Below are 15,620 nucleotides of genomic sequence, written 5' to 3'. Positions count from 1 at the left end.
CTTTTCCAATGAGTCAACTCTTTGCATGAGGTGGCCAAAGTACTGGAGTTTCAGCTTTAGCATCATTCCTTCCAAAGAAAACCCAGGACTGATCTCCTTTAGGATGGACTGGTTGGATCTCCTTGCAGTCCAAGGGACTCTCAAGAGTCTTCTCCAACACCACAGTTCAAAAGCATCAATTCTTCAGTGCTCAGCTTTCTTCACAGTCCAACTCTCATATCGATACATGACCACTGGAAAAACCATAGCCTTGACTAGACAGACCTTTGTTGGCAAAGCGATGTCTCTGCTTTTCAATATGCTATCTAGGTTGATCATAACTTTCCTTCCAAGGCTAAGCGTCTTTTAATCTCATGGCTGCAATCACCATCTGCAGTGATTTTGAAGCCCCCCAAAATAAAGTCTGACACTATTTCCACTGTTTCCCCATCTATTTCCCATGAAGTGATGGGACTAGATGCCATGATCTTCGTTTCCTGAATGTTGAGCTTTAAGCCAACTTTTTCACTCTACTCTTTTACTTTCAACAAGAGCCTTTTTAGTTCCTCTTCACTTTCTGCCATAAGGGTGGTGTCATCTGCATATCTGAGGTTATTGATATTTCTCCCGGCAATCTTGATTCCAGCTTGTGCTTCTTCCAGCCCACCGTTTCTCATGATACTCTGCATAGAAGTTAAATAAGCAGGGTGACAATATACAGTCTTGACATACTCCTTTCCTATTTGGAAACAGTCTGTTGCTCCAGGTCCAGTTCTAACTGTTGCTTCCTGACCTGCATACAGATTTCTCAAGAGACAGGTTAGGTGGTCTGGTATTCCCATCTCTTTCAGAATTTTGCACAGTTTATTGTGATCCACACAGTCAAAGGCTTTGGCATAGTCAATAAAGCAGAAATAGATGTTTTTCTGGAACTCTCTTGCTTTTTCCATGATCCAGCGGATGTTGGCAATTTGATTTCTGGTTCCTCTGCCTTTTCTAAAACCAGCTTGAACATCTGGAAGTTCATGGTTCACGCATTGCTGAAGCCTGGCTTGGAGAATTTTGAGCATTACTTTACTAGTGTGTGAGATGAGTGCAATTGTGCAGTAGTTTGAGCATTCTTTGGCAATCTGGTAGAATTTCTTCTTCCAGGAAGCTTCAGTTTTGCTCTTAAATTCTTTGAGCTTATTGAATCAGACCCACCCAGATCATCTAGGATAATCTCCCTTGTTTTTGTTGTTCAGGCTTTAAGTCCTGTCCGACTCTTTGTAACCCTTTACTTAAAGTCAATTGATCAGGACTTTAATTTCATTTACAAAATACCTTCAGAGAAACACTTAGATTAGTATTTGAATAACTAGGGACTAAGAGGAACTAAAGAGCCTCTTAATGAAAGTGAAAGAGGAGACTGAAAAAGCTGGCTTAAAACTCAACATTCAAAAAACTAAGATCTTGGCATCAGGTCCCATCACTTCATGGGGAAACAATGGAAACAGTGAGAGACATTTTTTGGGGGGGATGGCTCCAAAATCACTGCAGATGGTGACTGCAGCCATGAAATTAAAAGTCGCTTGCTCCTTGGAAGAAAAGTTATGACCAACCTAGACAGCATATGAAAAAACAGAGACATTACTTTGCCAACAAAGGTCCATTTAGTCAAAGCTATGGTTTTTCCAGTAGTCATGTATAGATGTGAGAATTGGACCATAAAGAAGGCTGAGCATCAAAAAATTGATGCTTTTGAACTGTGGTATTGGAGAAGACTCTTGAGAATCCCTTGGACCGCAAGGAGATCGAACCAGTCAATCCTAAAGAAAATTAACCCTAAATCTTCATTGGAAGGACTGATGCTGAAACTCCAATACTTTGGCCACCTCATGCAAAGAGCTGACTCATTAGAAAAGACCTTGATGCTGGGGAAGATTGAAGGCAGGAGAAGAAGGGGATGACAGAGGATGAGATGGTTGTATGGAATCACTGAATCGATGGACATGAGTTTGAGCAGGCTCCGGGAGATAGTGAAGGATAGGAGTTCTGGTGTGCTGCAGTCCATGGGGTCGCAGAGAGTCGGGACTGAGTGGCTGAACAACAACAAGATTTAGCTACATTAATGCATAAGTACTATCACTCTGGGTTAGCTGTTGCATAGACTATCCCTTCATTTTGGATTTATCTGTTTTCTTCCATTCACCTTGCTCCCTTTTCTTGCCACATTTCCTGTATGAGTAGTTTGGCTTTAGAGGCTTGATTTGTCTCACATTCAACTGTTTGGGCAGGAACACTTCCTAGGTTCTGCTGTGTGCTTCATGCTGCATCACATCAGGAGGCCCACAGTATCTGCTTTAAGACTGATCATCGGGACTCCCATCAATATTTCATCTAATGCTTTTATCCATTATGATGGTAGCCTGAATCTATTCTATTAGGGATTACAAAATGTTGATTTTCTAGTTATCAGAAATTAGTAGCTTAGTTATCACTAAATTATCACTTAGTAGCATCACTTTTGTAAAAACTATAAAAAGGCTATTTGTTTACTCTGAAATACTGTTCATACAGGAAAGACACAAGAAATATCAAATTCTTTCCTTTTAAGGAGTTGGTAACTAGCTGCTTACAATTGTGTCCAGGGTGTGGGATTTTACTTTTTCAGTATAATTATGAATTTGTGGGTTTTAAATATTTGATCAATTGAATTTATTATTAGTTTTGATGTTTATATAGTCCCATTTTTGGCCAGTGATAACCACAGTATACAGTCTTTTAGGCAAGACTTTGATAGCTTCCTTGCATTCTGGTGCTTGGCTTATCTTCTATTTTTTTTGCTCCAGATCTGGAACTAGCCATTCTTCCAAGGAATTCTAGATCCTTTTACTGGGGAATGGTATACAGGGTCCAATCTTGTCACTAGATATATCCATAGCTATTGGACTATCATTACTTCTAGTCATTTTCAGTGTACAGAGTTAGGGAAATTAAAAAGGAAATAATAATCCAGAGTTCATACTGATGTTCCTAGTTTAATATTTAAAAGGTTTAAAATCTTGATTAGTCTTTTCATGTACTAGTATTGCATTGTTTTAATTACAGGAGATTTATAATATGTTTTACTTTCTGGTTGTGATAGCCTCCTCCTCTATCTCTCTTTTTGTCCTCAATGGAGAGAACTTATCTGAAGGGGAAAGGAAGCCAGGCCATTATGAATGTTTGCCTAATAAAGCCTTAGTCAAGGGATGGGGAGTGGGTTGGCGTGAGGTGACTTTAACTTGATTTTTATCCATGAACCAATTCCCATGGAATCAAATCCATGTCATAGATTTATAAAAGGATGTTAATAAAAACTGCAAAAACTGTCTGCACTAAAAAGTCAGTATTTTAGGTTGTGGTAAGTACTGCTTTGGTCCATTTCAAATGAAGTTAATTGCAACTGGAGAAAGAAGCACTAATTCTCCACTTGTTCCACACTAGGGTTACCAGATAAACAGAGATGCCTGGTTAAATTTGAATTTCAGGTAAACAACAGTTGTTTTTGTTTTTGTTTTTTTAGTATAAATAGGTCCTAAATTTTACATCACACCAATATGTGGAACTAAAATGTTATTTATTACGTACCAGGAATTTAAATTTAACAGAGTATCTTGATGTTTGTCCTGCTAAACCTCGTGTGCCTATCCAGCACATTCCTTAGCTTTGGTACTTCAGGGATTTCAGCCCATCAGTGCTGGTGTCAGGCAACTGCAATAATAGCGGGCAGAGAGGGCCGTGCCTGCAGAGTTTTGTGGCAGCTGGAGAAAAAAGCAGCCGTCTCTAATAAACAACTGCCATCTAGAGAGGTAGCACTGTTAGCTGATAGGTGCCACAGAGGGTATTACCAGGGAGCAGCAGCAGGGTCTGTCAATGTCACTGGTTTCCTGTGGGTGTCACAGTTCCCAGAGGAGATAGAGGCAGCGCTCAGTACAGACAGTGGTGCCTGGTAGATGTATTGATATCTTAGAGGAAATAGTCATAGTGCTTGGTAGGAAAAGGAAGAAACAAGCAGAAGTGGCCAGAGAGCCTAATGGAAGATATGACAACACTCACTGGAGGGGAATTAGACTGAGAGCAGTGGGAAAAACAATGCCAAAAGGCTGATGACCACACTTGCTAGTGTATACATTTCAGTTGTCTGCTTCTGGATAAATCTAAAGGGAGGTTTCTTATTTTTTTTAAAGAGTAGGACTCTGCTTCAACAGAGCCAGAGAAGTGCAGATTATGCTGGTTCCTTACAAGCCATCATTCTAGAAAAGGAGAATAAAGGAGATACAGGCAGTGTCACAAATATAGACAGTATCATAATGATCTGTGCCTCTGCCCACACTTTACTGATATCAACCAATAACCCCCAATGCAGGGCTCTCTGTGGAAGCTACTTTGGGCACAGGGCTTAAGGCTAGAGGCCTAAATATTATCCAGAAAGAGAAGATTTCAAAGGGAGCCACAAGTCCACTTATCTAACCGTGTGTTTAGTGTGGAAGTGATGGATGGCTACTCTGCCTCTAGGGACCAGGCCCTGCCAGAGTCTGAGACAGAAAGTAGACAGTTGAGTGCCATGAATAAGTTCTGAGTTTTAAGGCAGAATAACTCTACACACCAGTGAAATAGGGCTAATAGAGGTCCTGACCTGCCGGGAGCCAGCATGGGGAATCCCGCCCATGGCAAAGGTCATGAGGAAGGGGGCCTGACAAAACGCAAAGGTGGGATCACACCTCAGGGGTCCCCCCTGGATTTTCTCGAGCATCTACCCCCAAAACCAGAGTCTGCCTGCTTTACTGTGTTATGCTTTCCACCTACTCTTCTGACATTAACAGGGGGCTGTCTCCCCACCAGCTTTTTCTGGAAAAAGTTAATTTAAAGCTTTTAGATAATAAGTCTCCTGGGCATAATAAGAGTGTTTCAATACAAAAACCCCTCTGATGGCTTTCTAGCCTGCCTGCCGGACTCTTACAGCTGCGCATGTGATTGTTTGCAGCCTCCCGACTGTGAGAGGCACAGGAAGCTTAAAACATCCTAGGAATGTAGGGGCTTCTGAGGAGTCAAAATCATTAGAATAGGACTGACTAAGGGTTTCATTTGTTGAGCCAATACTTGCTGCCAAGTTTTCATATCTTTTATTTGTAGATATAGTTGGTATGTAGAAAAAACAGGTAGTAGCCCTGGTATTAGCAATATTAGATCTTTGAGTTAAGTACTTTCTTTATTACATATCACCGCACCTTTGTTCTACAGGAATGTAACTTTATTTAGTACTTTGAGGGTGATGCAGATTAAAGAAAAAAACACTTCAAGGGAAAAAGAATTTTCTGGTTGATAGACATTTATCTAGGAAAAGAGCCGTAAAAATGTTAACAGGGCCCCTGGCCAGAAGATGATATAAAACCACCTAAGACCTTTTGTATACGGGAAGGTATGCAAAAAGAAAGCTCGGTCTCAATAAGGGTCAGGACTGCTGCCCCTGCATAACTCTGCATATTCCATTATTTCTTTATGTACAATTTGGGGTATAAAAGCTGCTTTTGAAAATAAAGTTGTGGGTCTGGCACCGATGCTTGGCTCCCCCATGTCGTTCTTTTCTCCCTTTTCTGGCTGAATTCCCATCTGGAGCACGGAGGCTCACCATGTCTACTTATTTGCCCTGGCTTCTAAGACCCACGCTAGAGGGAGCCCAAGGTGGGGCACCCTCTACTATTCAAGCGGGCGCCGGTGGCCTACGTAGATGGTGCAAACTCCTTGTCTCGGAGTTTTATTGGTTCTCCACGTAAACCAATTTATTCAGCATCTTTTCTCCACTAATTTTCCTACTACACTATTCTTTCTTAATCTCTCTTTATATTTCTAAATAAATAAATCTCTCCTCGCCAACACCATCTCTGCTTCGAATTCCCTGGATCCACCAGGGCTGGACCCCGGCACTGACCTTTATCAACGAGGTTAGCAATGGCTCTTCTCATTGTGGTGGTGATTTAGTAATTAAGTTGTCTCTGACTCTTGCAACCCCATGGACTACAGCCTGCTAGGCTCCTCTGTTCATGAGCTTCTCCAGGCAAGAATACTGGAGTGGGTTGCCATTTCCTTCTCCAGGGCTCTTCTCATGAGGGGGTATTAGAAAGGGGGCATCTAGGGACTCCCTGGTGGTCCAGTGGTTAAGACTTCATGCTCCCATTGCAAGGGGCCCGGGTTTGATCCCTGGTCAGGGAACTAGATCCTATATGCCACAACTAAAGATCCCACATGATGCTAGAAAGATCCCACATAGTGCAACTAAGATCTGGTGCAGCAAAATAAAAAAGGGAGGGGAAACATAGAGGTAGAAGCAGGGATGAGAATATTCTCTTGCTTCTGCTAAAGTTTGGAATGTTTCCCAGCTCTGGTTGTCTCCACATAGCATTTCTCCCTATATAGGTGCAGACTACCCAGCTTACACACTGAAATATTACTGTGTCATTTTCACTGAGAATTTAAGTTCTTTGATCTACCTGTACTGGAATTTCAGACACTGGTCAAGATGTCCCACAGACAAAGCCATATTTCAGTCCACATCAGGTTTGCCTCTTGCCTCCACCTAGACACTAGTCAATACCCATGGTGAGTTCACATCGTCTCTAATATATACTGGTGCCATATGCCCCATCCCACGCCCTTTCCAAATTTATAACTCAAACAGTTTCCATGCTGGACTTCAGATTTAGACATCTCCTTCCCATAACCTCTACTACACAGACATTCCACTTGATAGTATACCTTTAATAGGATCTTTTAGGAATTCTGCTAATGGAGAAAATATGACATGACTTTAACATATCTGTTATAATGTTTTAGCTTTGTTCAGTTTTGTAATATCTGTCTTTGTTATTGCTATTATTTAAAATACATATAAATATTACTATAATTACTAAATATATTCAGTTCAGTTCACTCAGTCAGTTGTGTCTGATTCTTTGCAATCGCATGGACTGCAGCATGCCAGGCCTCCCTATCCATAACCAACTCCCGGAGCTTACTCAAACTCATGTCCATTGAGTCAGTGATGCTGTCCAACCATCTCATCCTCTGTCGTTCCCTTCTCTTCCCACCTTCAATCTTTCCCAGCATCAAGGTCTTTTCAGATGAGTCAGTTCTTCGCATCAGGTGGCCAAAGTATTGGAGTTTCAACTTCAAAATCAGTCCTTCCAATGAATATTCAGGACTTATTTCCTTTAGGATGGACTGGTTGGATCTCCTTGCAGTCCAAGGGACTCTCAAGAGTCTTCTCCAACACGACAGCTCAAAAGCATCAATTCTTCTGTGCTCAGCTTTCTTTATAGTCCAACTCTCACATCCAAACATGACTACTGGAAAAACCATAGCCTTGAAGAGATGGACCTTTGTTGGCAAAGTAATGTCTCTGCTTTTGAATATACTATCTAGGTTGGTCATAACTTTCCTTCCAAGGAGTTAGCGTCTTTTAATTTCATGGCTGCAGTCACCATCTGCAGTGATTTTGGAGCCCCCCAAAATAAAGTCTACTGTTTCCACTGTTTCCCCATCTATTTGAAGTGATGGGACTGGATGCCATGATCTTCGTTTTCTGAATGTTGAGCTTTAAGCCAACTTTTTCACTCTCCTCTTTCACTTTCATCAAGAGGCTCTTTAGTTCCTCTTCACTTTCTGCCATAAGGGTGGTGTCATCTGCATATCTGAGGTTATTGATATTTTCCTCGGCAATCTTGATTCCAGCTTGTGCTTCTTCCAGCCCAGCGTTTCTCATGATACTCTGCATAGAAGTTAAATAAGCAGGGTGACAATATACAGCCTTGACATACTCCTTTCCTATTTGGAACCAGTCTGTTGTTCCATGTCCAGTTCTAACTGTTGCTTCCTGACCTGCATATAGGTTTCTCAAGAGGCAGGTTAGGTGGTCTGGTATTCTCATCTCTTGAAGAATTTTGCACAGTTTATTGTGATCCACACAGTCAAAGGCTTTGGTATAGTCAATAAAGCAGAAATAGATGTTTTTCTGGAACTCTCTTGCTTTTTCAATGACCCAGTGGATGTTGGCAATTTGATCTCTGGTTCCTCTGCCTTTTCTAAAACCAGTTTGAACATCTGAAAGTTCACGGTTCATGTATTGCTGAAGCCTGGCTTGGAAAATTTTGAGCATTACTTTACTAGCATACGAGATGAGTGCAATTGTGCAGTAGTTTGAGCATTCTTTGGCATTGCCTTTCTTTGGGATTGGAATGAAAACTGACCTTTTCCAGTCCTGTGGCCACTGCTGAGTTTTCCAAGTTTGCTGGCATATTGAGTGCAGCACTTTCATAGCATCATCTTTCAGGATTTGAAACAGCTCAACTGGAATTCCATCGCCTTTACTAGCTTTGTTTGTAGTGATGCTTCCTAAGGCCCACTTGATTTCACATTCCAGGATGTCTGGCTCTAGGTGAATGATCACACCATCGTGATTATCTGGGTCATGAAGATCTCTTTTGTACAGTTTTCCTGTGTATTCTTGCCACCTCTTCTTAATATTTTCTTCTTCTGTTAGATCCATACCATTTCTGTCCTTTATTGTGCCCATCTTTGCATGAAATGTTCCCTTGGTATCTTTAATTTTCTTGAAGCGATCTCTAGTCTTTCCCATTCAACTGTTTCCCTCTATTTCTTTGCACTGATTGCTGAGGAAGGCTTTCCTATCTCTCCTTGCTATTCTTTGGAAGTCTGCATTCAAATGGGTATATCTTTCCTTTTCTCCTTTGCTTTTCATTTCTCTTTTTTTTCTCAGCTATTTGTAAGGCCTCCTCAGACAGCCATTTTGCTTTTTTGCATTTTAGCTTTTGATAAAATTAGAATCTTCATAGGTAAAAGAATATGCACAATATAGTATTCTGTTAGATACTTTGGTATTTATAGAGATTGTACTTTTAATTGACTTTGTCTTTCTTTTTTAATCAAAAAAGAATGTCTTCAGTTTACCTGAAGACAAAAAGCTAGACAAAATAAAAACAAATGGAGCAGTAAAAAAAAAAAGTCTGGCAATGCACCCAAATGGTTCTAATTTCTAGAGAATCTTAAAATTTAGTATGCAGAATATCAAATTGCCAAGAAAGCACCCTAAATAGATCCTTAACATCACTCATTATTCAGTTCAGTTCAGTCGCTCAGTCGTGTCCGACTCTTTGTGACCCCATGAACTGCAGCATGCCAGGCCTCCCTGTTCATCACCATCTTCCGGACTTCACTCAGACTCACGTCCATCGAGTCCGTCATGCCATCCAGCCATCTCATCCTCAGTCGTCCCCTTCTCCTCCTGCCCCCAATCCCTCCCAGCATCAGAGTCTTTTCCAATGAGTCAACTCTTCACATGAGGTGGCCAAAGTACTGGAGTTTCAGCTTTAGCATCATTCCTTCCAAAGAAATCCCAGGGCTGATCTCCTTCAGAATGGACTGGTTGGGTCTCCTTGCAATCCAAGGGACTCTCAAGAGTCTTCTTCAACACCACAGTTAGAGAAATGCAAATCAAAAGTACAATGAGATACCACCTCATTCCAGTCAGAATGGCCATCATCAAAAAGTCTACAAACAATAAATGCTGGGGAGGGTGTGGAGAAAAGGGAACTTCTTGCATTGCTGGTGGGAATGTAAACTGATACAGCCACTTTGGAAGACAGTATGGAGATTCCTTAAAAAACTAGGCATAAAACTACCATATGACTCAGCAATCCCACTACTAGAAATACACCGGAGGAAATCAAAATTGAAAAATACACATGTATGCCAATGTTCATTGCAGCACGATTTACAATAGCTACAAGACGGAAACAACCTAGATGCCAATTGACAGATGAATGGATAAAGAAGTTGTGGTACATATACACAATGGAATATTACTCAGCCATAAAAAGGAGCACACTTGAGTCAGTTCTAATGAAGTGGATGAAACTAGAGCCTATTATACAGGGTGAAGTAAGAGAAATATAAATACCATATATTAATGCATATATATATATATATATATATACAGAAAGATGGTACTGATGAATTTATTTAGAAAACAGACCTATGGGCATGGGGGGAGGGCAGGAGGGAGATGGTGAGATGTATGAAGAGAGTAACATGAAAACTTACAATGCCATATGTAAAATAGATAGCCAATGGGAATTTGCTCTATGACTCAGGGAACTCAAACAGGGGCTCTGTAACAATCCAGAAGGGTGGAATGGGGAGCGAGACGGGACGGAAGTTTGGGAGGAGTACCTAAGGCTGATTCTTGTTGATGTTTGACAGAAAAGAACAAAATTCTGTAAAATGATTGTCCTTCAATTAACAAATAAATAAAAAAATTTTAAAAAACACCATAGATTTCAAAGACTAAAATAAATCTAGAGAGGAGCCACCTTTTGCTAATATTTATTGGTCTTGTGGTTGCTGAGGGAGCTCAACTTTCTTTAACTTGACCACTGTCCAAAACACACTGCAGTTTCCCTGCTAAAATAAATATTAATATGAGATTACTCATAAAGGTGAGTCAATGCACAACTCGTAAAGTTCAAGTATAATAGTCTATGTATTCTTCTGGTTTGTTCACAGCTGCATTCTGTACCAAGGGAGTCATCAGGAAGAACAATATTTGGATGGCCAGGAACAATTGGCCCTGTAATGGATGATCTTCAGCCTTGATACAGAGAGCTGGATAAAGGTATTGACTTGGAGCTCATGAAATCTGAAAGTGTATGTGTGTGGTCATTCAGCATTTACTGAGAGCCAGCCATGTATGTGCTAATATATAAGGTGCCCTTAAGTCCAGGCACAGAACTCCTAAAATAGCCTAAGTGATAAAAGCACTAGGAACCTCTTTTGTTCTAATATTTGTGTTTTGACCCCGTATCCTGACACAGAGTTCCTAAATCTCTTGGAATCTTTTCTCTGGGTGGTAGAAGTGTCTTTTGTTCTAATGACATGACTTTTGGTAGGCTTCTAGATGGTAGGTGATCACCAGAAAGACCAAGTCATGAATAGAAGCTTGAAACCGTTCAGTCTCCCTCCTTATCATCCAGAGAGGAATTGGAAATGGATCTAATGAGTGATCATGCTTATGCGATGAAGCCTGTATGAAAATCCCCACAGGAACTTTACTGGTGGTCCAGTGGTTAAGAATCTGCCTGCCAATGCAGGGGTGGTGTTGCTGGTAGACACAGGTTCAATCCCTGGTCTGGAAAATAAGATCCCACATGCCACATGGCAACTAAGCTCTGGCCCCACAACTATTCAAGCCCATGCACTGCCGAGAGCCAGTGCTCCACAACAAGAGAAGCCACCACAATGAGAAGCCCCTACACTGTAATTAGAGAGTAACCCCCACTCCCTGCAACTAGAGAAAGCTGGAGCACAGCAGTGAAGAGCCCACGTGCAGCAGTGCAGACCCAGTGCTGCCAAATGAACCACCCCAAAGTACGGGGTTCAGAGAGCTTCCAGGTTGGTGATGCATAGGTGCTGGGAGATTAGTGTACCTGGAGAAGGCACGGGAGCTCTGAACCGCTTCCCACATACCTTGTTCTGTGCATCTGTATCCTTTATCATCTCTCTTTAGATAGACTGATAAACAGTAAACTGTTTTCCTGCATTCTGTGAGCCGTTCTAGTAAATTAAATCCAAGGAGCAGGTTCTGGGAACCTCTGTTCTATAGCCAATGTTTCAGAAGCAAGGGCTTCCCTAGTAGCTCAGTTGGTAAAAAAAATCTACCTGCAATGCAGGAGACCTGGGTTTGATCTCTGGGTCGGGAAGATCCCCTGGAGAAGGGAATGGCAACCCACTCCAGTACTCTTGCCTGGAGAATTCCATGGACAGCCGACTTGGTGGGCTACCATCCATGGGATCACAAAGAGTCAGACACAACTGTGTGACTAACTTTCCTTTCCTTTCCTTTCCTTTCAGAAGCATGGGTAACAACCCAGTCTTTGGGTTTCTCATGATGTACTCTGCATAGAAGTTAAATAAGCAGGGTGACAATATACAGCCTTGATGTACTCCTTTTCCTATTTGGAACCAGTCTGTTGTTCCATGTCCAGTTCTAACTGTTGCTTCCTGACCTGCATACAGATTTCTCAAGAGGCAGGTTAGGTGGTCTGGTATTCCCATCTCTCTCAGAATTTTGCACAGTTTATTGTGATCCACACAGTCAAAGGCTTTGGCATAGTCAATAAAGCAGAAATAGATGTTTTTCTGGAACTCTCTTGCTTTTTCCATGATCCAGCGGATGTTGGCAATTTGATCTCTGGTTCCTCTGCCTTTTCTAAAACCAGCTTGAACATCAGGGAGTTCACAGTTCACGTATTGCTGAAGCCTGGCTTGGAGAATTTTGAACATTACTTTACTAGCATGTGAGATGAGTGCAATTGTGCAGTAGTTTGAGCATTCTTTGGCATTGCCTCTCTTTGGGATTGGAATGAAAACTGACCTTTTCCAGTCCTGTGGCCACTGCTGAGTTTTCCAAATTTGCTGGCATATTGAGTGCAGCACTTTCATAGCATCATCTTTCAGGATTTGAAACAGCTCAACTGGAATTCCATCATCTCCCCTAGCTTTGTTCATAGTGATGCTTTCTATTTATTTATTTATTTATTTTTTATTTTTAATTTATTTATTTATTTTTAATTTTTACTTTACAATTCTGTATTGGTTTTGGCATAGATTGACATGAATCCACCACAGGTGTACATGCGTTCCCAAACATGAACCCCCCTCCCACCCCCCTCCCCACAACATCTCTCTGGGTCATCCCCGCGCGTCAGCCCCAAGCGTGTCATATCCTGCATCAGACATAGACTGGCATTTCGATTCTTACATGTTATTATACATGTTTCAATGCCATTCTCTCAAATCATCACACCCTCTCCCTCTCCCTCTGAGTCCAAAAGTCCGCTATACACATCTGTGTCTTTTTTGCTGTCCTGCATACAGGGTCATCATTGCCATCTTCCTAAATTCCATATATATGTGTTAGTATACTGTATTGGTGTTTTTCTTTCTGGCTCACTTCACTCTGTATAATTGGCTCCAGTTTCATCCATCTCATCAGAACTGATTCAAATGTATTCTTTTTAATGGCTGAGTAATACTCCATTGTGTATATGTACCACAGCTTTCTTATCCATTCATCTACTGATGGACATCTAGGTTGTTTCCATGTCCTGGCTATTATAAACAGTGCTGCAATGAACATTGGGGTACATGTGTCTCTTTCAATTCTGGTTTCCTCTGTGTGTATGCCCAACAGTGGGATTGCTGGGTCATAAGGCATTTCTATTTGCAATTTTTTAAGGAATCTCCACACTGTTCTCCATAGTGGCTGTACTAGTTTGCATTCCCACCAACAGTGTAGGAGGGTTCCCTTCTCTCCACACCCTCTCCAGCATTTATTGCTTGCAGATTTTTGGATCGCAGACATTCTGACTGGTGTGAAGTGGTACCTCATTGTGGTTTTGATTTGCATTTCTCTAATAATGAGTGATGTTGAGCATCTTTTCATGTGTTTGTTGGCCATCCGTATGTCTTCTTTGGAGAAATGTCTATTTAGTTCTTTGGCCCATTTTTTGATTGGGTCGTTTATTTTTCTGGAATTGAGCTGCAGGAGTTGCTTGTATATTTTTGAGATTAGTTGTTTGTCAGTTGCTTCATTTGCTATTATTTTCTCCCGTTCGGAAGGCTGTCTTTTCAGTTTGCTTATGTTTTCCTTTGTTGTGCAGAAGCTTTTAATTTTAATTAGATCCCATTTGTTTATTTTTGCTTTTATTTCCAGAATTCTGGGAGGTGGATCGTAGAGGATCCTGCTGTGGTTTATGTCAGAGAGTGTTTTGCCTATGTTCTCCTCTAAGAGTTTTATAGTTTCTGGTCTTACATTTAGATCTTTAATCCATTTTGAGTTTATCTTTGTGTGCGGTGTTAGAAAGTGATCTAGCTTCATTCTTTTACAAGTGGTTGACCAGTTTTCCCAGCACCACTTGTTAAAGAGATTGTCTTTACTCCATTGTATATTCTTGCCTCCTTTGTCAAAGATAAGGTGTCCATATGTATGTGGATTTATCTCTGGGCTTTCTATTTTGTTCCATTGATCTATATGTCTGTCTTTGTGCCAATACCATACTGTCTTGATGACTGTGGCTTTGTAGTAGAGCCTGAAGTCAGGCAAATTGATTCCTCCAGTTCCATCCTTCTTTCTCAAGATTGCTTTGGCTATTCGTGGTTTTTTGTATTTCCATACAAATCTTGAAATTATTTGTTCTAGTTCTGTGAAAAATATCGCCGGTATCTTGATAGGGATTGCATTGAATTTGTAAATTGCTTTGGGTAATATACTCATTTTCACTATATTGATTCTTCCGATCCATGAGCATGGTATATTTCTCCATCTATTAGTGTCCTCTTTGATTTCTTTCATCAGTGTTTTAAAGTTTTCTGTATATAGGTCTTTAGTTTCTTTAGGTAGGTATATTCCTAAGTATTTTATTCTTTTTGTTGCAATGGTGAATGGAATTGTTTCCTTAATTTCTTCTTCTACTTTCTCATTATTAGTGTATACGAATGCAAGGGATTTCTGTGTGTTGATTTTATATCCTGCAACTTTACTATATTCATTAATTAGCTCTAGTAATTTTCTGGTAGAGTCTTTAGTGTTTTCTATGTAGAGGATCATGTCATCTGCAAACAGTGAGAGTTTTACTTCTTCTTTTCCAATTTGGATTCCTTTTATTTCTTTTTCTGCTCTGATTGCTGTGGCTAAAACTTCCAGAACTATGTTGAATAGTATTGGTGAAAGTGGGCACCCTTGTCTTGTTCCTGACTTAAGGGGAGATGCTTTCAATTTTTCACCATTGAGGATAATGTTTGCTGTGGGTTTGTCATATATAGCTTTTATTATATTGAGGTATGTTCCTTCTATTCCTGCTTTCTGGAGAGTTTTTATCATAAATGGATGTTGAATTTTGTCAAAGGCCTTCTCTGCATCTATTGAGATAATCATATGGTTTTTATTTTTCAATTTGTTAATGTGGTGAATTACATTGATTGATTTGCGGATGTTGAAGAATCCTTGCATCCCTGGGATAAAGCCCACTTGGTCATGGTGTATGATCTTTTTAATGTGTTGTTGGATTCTGATTGCTAGAATTTTGTTGAGGATTTTTGCATCTATGTTCATCAGTGATATTGGCCTGTAGTTTTCCTTTTTTGTAGTATCTTTGTCAGGTTTTGGTATTAGTGTGATGGTGGCCTCATAGAATGAGTTTGGAAGTTTACCTTCCTCTGCAATTTTCTGGAAGAGTTTGAGTAGGATAGGTGTTAACTCTTCTCGAAATTTTTGGTAGAATTCAGCTGTGAAGCCGTCTGGACCTGGGCTTTTGTTTGCTGGAAGATTTCTGATTACAGTTTCAATTTCCGTGCTTGTGATGGGTCTGTTAAGATTGTCTATTTCTTCCTGGTTTAGTTTTGGAAAATTGTATTTTTCTAAGAATTTGTCCATATCTTCCAGGTTGTCCATTTTATTGGCATATAATTGCTGATAGTAGTCTCTTATGATCCTTTGTATTTCTGTGTTGTCTGTTGTGATCTCTCCATTTTCATTTCTAATTTTA

This window comes from Oryx dammah, unplaced genomic scaffold (genome assembly GCF_014754425.2).
Source record: "Oryx dammah isolate SB20612 unplaced genomic scaffold, SCBI_Odam_1.1 HiC_scaffold_17, whole genome shotgun sequence".
Taxonomy (NCBI): domain Eukaryota; kingdom Metazoa; phylum Chordata; class Mammalia; order Artiodactyla; family Bovidae; genus Oryx; species Oryx dammah.
This window is presented reverse-complemented; position numbering follows the sequence as displayed.